Genomic DNA, 9,597 nt, shown 5'->3' with positions numbered 1-9,597 from the left:
CCATGATCGGATCGAACGAATACTATTTTAAGATTAAACTGATTTTGAATTTCTTTGGCAAGGTTTTTGAAAGATTTGAATGCATCGCTCGTAGAAGATAAAAATAGTGTCCATGTGAATCTAGAGAAATCATCAACAATTACTAATGCATAGAAATTACCACCAAAACTCATAATTTCTGAATGTCCAAACAAGTCCATATGGAGAAGTTCTAGAGGTCGTCTTGTGGATATTACATTCTTTTTACCAAAAGAGTTTTTAACATGTTTACATTTTTGACAACTATCACAAGTTTCCTGAGTTTTAAAATCAAGTTTTGGTAGACCCTCAACCAAATTATTTTTAGACAGTTTATCTAGATGTTTTACATGAATGTGAGTGGCACACCTATGCCAAAGAAAAATATCATCTTCTTTAGATATAAAAAATTTTGAAAATAATCTTGTAGCATTCACTAGGTTAACCATATAGATATTATTAATACAATATCCGACAAATTTGACCTTATTAGATAAATTGTCACGAATTATACAACACTCATAGTCGAAAGATACACGATTACCTTTATCGCAGAGTTGGCTGATACTCAATAGATTGTGCATCAAGCCTTCAACGTATAGTATATTCTCGATCACTGCCTAAGTTGAGTTGCCAATTGTACCAGTGCCAAGCGTCTTTCCTTTTTTGTTGTCTCCATATTGACAAACCCTTTTTCTTCAATGATAGATCTATGAATTTTGATCTATCACCCATCATATGCCTCAAGCACCCACTATCAAGATACCAATGTTGCCTGTGTGCTCGTAGACATACCTGCAAAATAAATCACTTGCTTCTTTCAAGTACCCAATTTATATTGGGTCCTTTTCTGTTAGTAACCAGGGAGTTATCTCCCTTTTTCAATTTATATTGGTGGAACCCATTTGTTTTCCCTTTGGGATCATGTGTACGTGGTTAAGCTAGCATGTCGTACTAGCTCTAATACCATGTTTTTTGTAAAGCATCATATTATCGATTAACACTCTACTTTAATCGATTAACACATAGAAAAATAGCAAGTTGCAGATTGGCTTCTTGCACAGCCTCTCACTGATGTCTAAGAACAGATAAAGCAGATATTTTTGTACATAGTTAAACTAGATATAGCAACCTAGCAGTATCCAAAATATCAGCTAATATCATGCAATAATGAGACTTGAAATGTAAAGAGATTAGGGATAGACAAAGCCTGCAACAAGAAATTTTATCCTGCTTCGTTTGCGGGTCCAATTGCAAACTACATCCAGACCTCCCCTTTTGATCTCAGGATATTTTATTCACTAATATTGAACAAAATGTATAGTTACATGCAAACTTCCAACACAACACTTAGACGCTCCCTTCATGAATCCAAGAACCCACTTTCTTGATTTGGCTATCCTAATAGCCTAAGAAAATCTTTCTTATGATCTAGCCTCAGTCAAGAACTCGTTCTAAATTCAAGACCTCTAAGTCTTGGTGAAGACTCACTGAATCTCTTAGGTGGTAAGACACCAAGAGACAAATTCCCTTATTACAAAAACAGTACAAAAACAAAGTATTATTAAGCACAATATTGCTCAAAATAATACAATTAAAACTCAGCTAAAAACCTATACAAAACTCACAATGTAATATGAATATGTATTAGTTCAAGTAAATGCAAAAATACAGAATTTCTACCCTAAAATTCTCTTAAAGAAATGCAAGAAGCATGCAAGAAAAGATAGGAATGTTTAGCATATTAAAACACATGCAATAAGATGACAATTAAAGTCTAAGCATGATACTATCTCTCACTATCTCACTATGCATTTCACTCTGCCTATATGACACAATTAAGCACATAAATATGCAACTAACAATTCTGAAAATGAATGATATGATGTATAATACATGATCTGAAAACACAATTTTTATAGAAAATCTTTCTAAGACCCAGTTAATCGATTAAGTACTCATTTAATTGATTAACGGTTTGTTGGGAATAATTATTTTTAGGTTTTTAGTTATCTGTTAAAATCGTAATCACATTAATCGATTAACACCTCTCTTAATCGATTAACTGACACATTTTTTAGCTAAATGATTAAATGGTAAACAACCTATATGTTATCCTTATCAACTATATATGTTTTACCAATATATTATGCCTAAGATGCACAAGTAACATGTGTGATTAATGCATGAACACATAATGATCTAGATGGAATATCTCATGTAAATGAAATGATTATTTTTAAGGCTTGTGAGAATTGCATCTAGGTTTACCTAACCTAGACTCAATATCTAAGCCACACATCTTAGACTTCTAAAAATAGCTCTATTAAAGAATATAGTGTAGATATGAAACCCTTGAGTCCACGACATGTTGATTTGTTGGGACATCTTCAAGCTTTCACTAAATCATTGTCTTCATCAAAACATATGCAATCAAATAGTATTATACTTGACACTTTGCACTTTCATCCTAGATTTTTCAAGTATTTTATTTGTCTTAGGATTAGAAGCAAATGGAACACTGTTATGTTTAATTCTATTTGAATAGTTGGTGATGGCAGGAATATAAAGTTTTGGAGGGACAACTGGCTTGGTGCTCCCTTAGTTGACTATATGGATATTCCTACTGTTTTGCACCCCTCTCTTCTAGCAATTGTGGATGACTTCACTCTGCATTCTAAATGGACAATTCTCAAGCTTGTTGTTGATGTGTTCCCTCACATAGCTAAGGAAATTGTTGAGATAGGTATCTCTTCTGGGCAGGATATATTTGCGTGGCAGGGTTCTAATGATGGTTTGTTGTCTCTCAAAGTTGCTTTCTCTTGCATAAATCAGCCTGCTAATTAGATGAACTGGTGTAAGATAATTTAGTCTGAATAAATTTCTCCTTCTAAGTCTTTTACTACATGAAGGTTGTTTCATTGGAAGAAGCCCATAGATAAAAATATTCAAAAGAGGGGGTGCAATTTGGTTTCTATTTGTAGCCTCTGCAACACTAATTCTGAATCCTCTAGTCACTTTTTCTTGGAGTGCAATTTTGTAGTTTCTCTTTGGCAGTGGTTGAGTAGCATCTTTGAGACTCAGCTAGACATCTCTTCCATATATGCTATAATTTCTAATTATCATCAAAAGATGAGTCCCTTGCTAAAAGGAGTTCTTGTTGCTGCAATCATTCATACTGATAGTGCAGTTTGGTATTGCAGGAATCATTCTGGATTTGATGATGAGTGGAGTAGTTTGTCTCAAGCTAAGATAAAAATCAATTTGGCTATCTCAATGTCGGGAAACTCATCTAGTCTCTATACCAAACCTTCCATTCAGCAATTCTCTATCCTTATGAATCTTAATGTCTCTATCAACTATAGTTTGGCTCCTAATATAATTGAGGTCATGTGGCATACTTCTTTGGTGGGTTGGACAAAGACTAGTACTGATGGTGCTGCTCATGGAGCTCCAGGCCCTATGGGTGGGGGAGGCATTTTCAGGGATAGTTCTAGAGCCTTTATGGATTGTTTTGTTTCATTCTATCATATTCAGGATTCTCTTCATGCTAAACTCCAATCTGAAATCACATCCATTGGGACTCCTCACAAGAAAGGCTGGAATTCTCTTTGGTTGGAATGTGATTTAACTATAGTGGTGGACATTTTTTAGGGTAAGCTTAATGCTCCTTGGAAGTTGCTCAACAAGTAGCATTCGTGCCAAGTTCTCCTCTCTTCTATGGTCTTGAGAGTGTCTCATATTTATAGAGAATGGAACACTTGTGCTAACAAGTTAGCTACTTTTGGCATATCTTCTAAGTTAGATAGTTGGTGGGATCAAACTCCCTCTTTTATTCTTCAGGATTTTAATAGAGATAGACTAGGTCTTCCTAATTATAGGTTCAAAATTATGTAGTCCTTTGGAGTTGGTAGTGGTATCTTTGTAATCTTGGTTCTTGCACTTTTTCGTTTTTTAATATTACTCGGTGCTTCTGCACCTTTCCTTTAAAAAAAAGTATTAGAGTTCTTTAGATGATGTTAGATTTACTTTTGAATCCATTATGAATATGAGAAACACATGAGGTTATCTTTGTATATTTTAAAGGAGATAAAATTATATGTCGAGTGTGAATTTGCTTAAGAGTGAGGTAAAAACAAGTTTAACCTGTGCTTTCTTATGATGATCTATAGACCCAAGTAATATCAATGTGGATCCTACTTTTAAGTTTGCTTGGATTGAACTATAATTGGGTGCCTTTTGTTTGGATCTAAGAGTGTAAATGGATATTCCTTGAATGTGTGAAAATATGAATGATCACTCATACTTTAGAGATCTCAATCTATTAGGTGACTTTTAGATTTATAGTGATTTATGACCAATAACTGTTTAATATATGTTAATAGGAAAAGGGATTTAACTTATGCCTATAGGATGCTTAGGTCTCGTGATGAAGAGTTACTCTGCACATTAGTTGATAACTGGAACTGTAGTTTTTTACATTAAAAATGGTTTTTGGAATAAATTTTTTGCATATATGAGATAATTGAGGTGTTTAGTGGCCATAATAATCTTATGTAATTATTTAATGAAAGAGAATTTAATATAAAAAAAGATATGGATGGTCTTTTTTAAGACTATAACGTTACCTTGAAATACCACCTTGGTTAGTCAAATATGTGACTCACAAAATGAGTAAACAAAATCACTCAAGTGAAGAATGTTTTGGAGGAGGGGCTTTGAACAATGATAAGTGATAACTTGAGGATGAGTCTAGGCTAACATGTCTAGATTTGTTTTGAATAAAAAAAATAACCTCAAATTTTGAGGATAAAATTTCTAAGAAGAAGAGAAATGTAACATTGCAAAAATTAAGTTTTCTAATTATTCACTAAATAATAGAGAGCCTCGTGTTTTATGATAACATAAATATATTATACTCAATTTGTTATATAAGAAGGCATCACAATTTTAAATATCAAGGAATAATAAAATTTTATTGTTATTATATTTATGATTATCATTATTATTGTTATTATATTTATGATTATCATTATTATTGTTATTATATTTATGATTATCATTATGAACATCTAATGGTGATTTAGATCTACTTACTAATTGAAATAATTGAATTTCCCTAGAATTGATGGTTAGGATGGGAGTAAGTTTACTCTTAAAGTAAGTGGATCCCACTAATTTATGATTATCATTATTATTGTGAATTTAATATTTGAAACATATTATTTGTATATAGGTTATTTTGTTTTATCTTTATCAATATATAGATTTTGTTTCCTTATTTTTCATGTTAATCTTAAATTTATAAAATAGTAGTAATTGATATTTATTATTATATGATTAATTGAAGTATGTGATTTGTGATATGTAATAAAGATTGATAATTGCTATCAAGGATTAATAGATTATTTAGAACAATGTGTCTTCTCTTTAATAAAAATGAATTATGATTAATATAGGAGAATGAAAAAGAAAAGTCTTTTTAAGTTTTAGATTTTAGTCATTAAACCATAAAAACCTAGCAGCAAGAGAAGATGATAAAGAAAAAATAGATAGAAAATAGAGAAAATGGAAGCAAGGAAAAGTACAAATAAGTATATAAAAATTAATCATAGACGACACTTCAAATATTAAAATCCGTGAAAGAAGTATATGAAAATTGATAATATTAATTCGACATTATTATATGATTATGTGTCTAATATTAAGTTCAATATATCATTCTACTAGGAAGTCTATATGTACTTTAAGTTTATTTTTAAAAAAATATTTACATTCAATTATATATAGTATAGTTTATTTAGTATTTTCAATACTTGTAAAACTATTAAGTTGGAATACTAATATTATTGATTGTGTGGTTGCTCATTCATGAATTATGTCCTCTTAATAGGGCATGTAATAGTTTTTATTTATAATCTGTCGATGGTTCAGTTTTACATATTAAATATAGAAATTTTCTACATAAATATATTAATTATAGCATAAATTGATATTATATAATGTTTGTTGAATGTGTTTTTGGTTCCTATAAAGCAACGTTCTATAATTGTTTTCGTTTCATTCATTATTTAATAATTAATATTAATTATGTAAATATAATTGTGTTACAGAATGTGCATTTCTTTTTATGATCTTGACATGAAAGCAAAATTGTGTGGGTATTGGGTAATCTAATGCTGAGTGTTAGCTTATAGACTTCAGTTATATTAGTTCTTCCCTTCATTCTTAAGGTAAGTTTTCCTTTAAACAGTTCAAGCTTATATAGCATATAGTAGTCTGTGTTTAGCATGTTTAAAAAAAAATTTAAAGCTTAAGTCTGGTCTGTTTAAAAGTCTGATATGACATGTTAGCCTATTTAAAGACATATTACATTATATTATATTGAAATAGGTGATCATGTCTATATTTAAATAACTAATATGCATATTTTTAAATAGATTTTTATAACTCTAACAATTAAATTATATTTTTGTATACATTTTTATATTAAAATTACATATATAATAACATTACTTATATATTAAAATTATAAAATATGAACATTATTACATAATATAACTAAATAGGCCAGTCTGTTAGACTTAATAGGCCATTTGGATGGTCTAAAGTCTGACCTGTTAAACTAACTAGGTTTTTCAAAAAGTCTGAGTCTGTCCTATTTACGAAAAAAGTTTGGTTTGGCCTAGTCTGTTATAGGTCAGGTAATAGGCCCCTGATAGGCGGTCTAGCCTGTTTCCACCCCTAATTCCGATGCATGTGTGTTGTTAAGTGGTGATGTGACTATATGTGATAATTTTATATTCACAAGTTTTGTTAAATGATTTTGTTTCAATTTTTATTTAAAAAATAAATGAGAACAAAATGGTATCATTAGGATGGTAAAAATATTTGAACTATAGGTATCCGCTAAAATACTTACAACAAGTACTTGTAAAAATAGCTTATGAGTGGATACAAATATTATAATATTTGCCTCGTCGGTACTCGCATATTTATAAATTTAGTTTTTTATTAAATATTTTCTATATATTACACTTTTTTATATTTATAATTATATATTATCTATTTATTATTATTTTATAATGAACATTAGTAATTGAAATATAATGATAAATTTAAAATGTACATAAATTTTATTATTCATATAATAATTATTAAAAAATATAAAAATATATATTTAATGGTAAAACATCGTTGCGTACTCACAAAATACCTGCTACTCATGCGGATATCTGCAAATTGTGCAGGTATGAGTACAGAAAAGCACTATATGTGTTTGTTCCGTTATCATTCCTAATGTTGTTTTAGGTTATTTTCTTCCCTCTCATGAGCTCCGAGAAAAACATTTATTTTAATCCCAAAAATTTTATAAGTATCGTATTAGTCCATTCTACTTCATCCCAAAAATTAAATTTGTTCATAAGACAATTAAATTACTTTTAATGGGTTCACAATTAAACGAATTTAAGCATCAACCCAGAACAATATGAATAGTAAAGTATATTAGTATATGGTGGTGAGATCACAACCGGAAACAGTTTTGCTCAATCTCTCAGTGGTCCTCTATTGATGAATTTCCTCAAGCAGTAGATTCAATTACATTGAAATTAATAGGAAATTAAATTGAAATGGATTTTGATAATTTGATATGAAAAATAGAGAAGAAAAGTGAGAGGAGGTTTGGACATTTCGGCGACCAAGTGATGCATGACCAAATTCCATCTTAGATTGGGATTTGATGGAATGTTCCTCTGGAGATCCCCGACATTTACTTTTCTTCTTTCAAGTTTCTGCCATTACTATATCCTCTCTCTCCAGCTACCCATATCTGACAACAATGTTTGGGTGTTGTAGTTGGTTATCACGTTAGTCTCACACTAAAATTCCCCAGTCTTAACCTAGGCTCATAAGCTGTAATTAGTGTACCTTAGACCAACATTCTTAGTGTGAACATTGTCAAATGGATTAGTAGTTAGTTTTGTGATTGGAATTTTTTTGAAACTACCAACGGTCTCCACTTACTCGATAGGTAAGAATTTCATTTTAAGTGTATGATTGTCCTCCCAATAAGTATTTTTCTCAGAATCGTTGTAATTGGATTTGATCTCATACTAAAGTTTGTTTAAGGTAACCTGTTGATTTTTAGAAGTGAAAATGTAAGTTAGTAATAGTTTAATTGTGTGCTCAATATAAAGTAATTTTTATTTTCTCTAGTTGATTTTTGAGTGAAGATCCTTTTATTGTAGAGTGTTTTTCACTTTGTTGGATAAGAAATTAATCTCTTTTGGGATTTGTGGTTGCCCCTCCCAACAATTTCTCTTCCAGTAATTGAACCTTTGATCTTGGGGATCAACTATGGTCTTACACTACTAGATCAATGTCTTGTTGATTTTTGGGTGAAGAAACTTGATTTAGGATTCAAAATTAATTTTGTATTTACCGGTAGGGCTAATATGGTAGTTACAAAAAAATTGAGGAACTAAAATGAGTATTATTTTCTTGGAGCTAATGAGGGGGAGAAGATGACACAAGTTGATGTTTTGTGTCTTATTTTAAATAAATGAAACGAATTTGTTTTGCAAAAACTTACCAACATAAAATCACCACTTGTGACCTCATCACCATTAAAGGCACACGTAGACTACTCCCTTAACATAGTTTTGTTATTTCGCAAATGAAGTTGGTGGCTAATAACAAGTTGGAGATGCATTTTTCTATGTAGGAGATTGAGGACATAGTTTTTTATAGTGATAATGATGGTAGAAGTTCATGTCCTGATGACTTCAATTTTTATTTTATTGAAAGATTCTGGTTTGTGATGAAAGATGAGTTTGTAGGAATGGTTAATGAGATTGGTGTTTGTACAATGTTTCTAAGGGTTCTTTGGTAGCTCAGAATCAGATTGCGTTTATAGGAAGCGAACAAATTCTTGGCAGTATGCTTGTGCTAAATGAGGTATTGGACCATGCTAAAAAGTTTGGAAATTTTGTATGATTTTCAAAGTTGATTTAGAAAGGGAATAAAACTTTTTTATTTCGTCCTTATTGGAACATATGTGTGAACGATGGGCTTTGTTAAAAATGGATCTCATGGATTAAGACTTGTGTGTTTGCGGGCAACTTGTCAACCGGTGAGATAGAATTGGATGGCAGTTACAAAAAACCCACTTTTGCTTAACCCTCTATTTGGTAGGATAGAATTAGAATGAAGATAAAAGAGTGAGAGGGAGATTGAAGAGAAAGAGATGGTTTTTCCTCTTCCGTTATAAAGAGAGAAAGAGAAGAAAGAATAAAAAATGTATGAAACTCACTGTAAGTTATTTCTTTTCTAATTTGAAGAAAAAATGAATAGAGAATGATAATTTTGTACGAAATGTCAAATATACCTTCAATTTTTTCTACTTTGTTTTAACAGTGTAATATCTATGCACTAACAGTGCAAAAATTTATACACAGTAAGTGCATCATCCATCATTCATTTATATTAGTTTTAATTAATAGTAAATCATGCTTGAAAATGAATGGTGAATGATATAATGGAAGTGTAAAAGACTCTTACACTGACTAAATACAATTT

The sequence above is a fragment of the Lupinus angustifolius genome, chromosome LG03 (assembly GCF_001865875.1).
Source record: "Lupinus angustifolius cultivar Tanjil chromosome LG03, LupAngTanjil_v1.0, whole genome shotgun sequence".
Taxonomy (NCBI): Eukaryota; Viridiplantae; Streptophyta; class Magnoliopsida; order Fabales; family Fabaceae; genus Lupinus; species Lupinus angustifolius.
The sequence above is the reverse complement of the archived record's forward strand: the minus strand, read 5'-3'. Positions refer to the sequence as shown.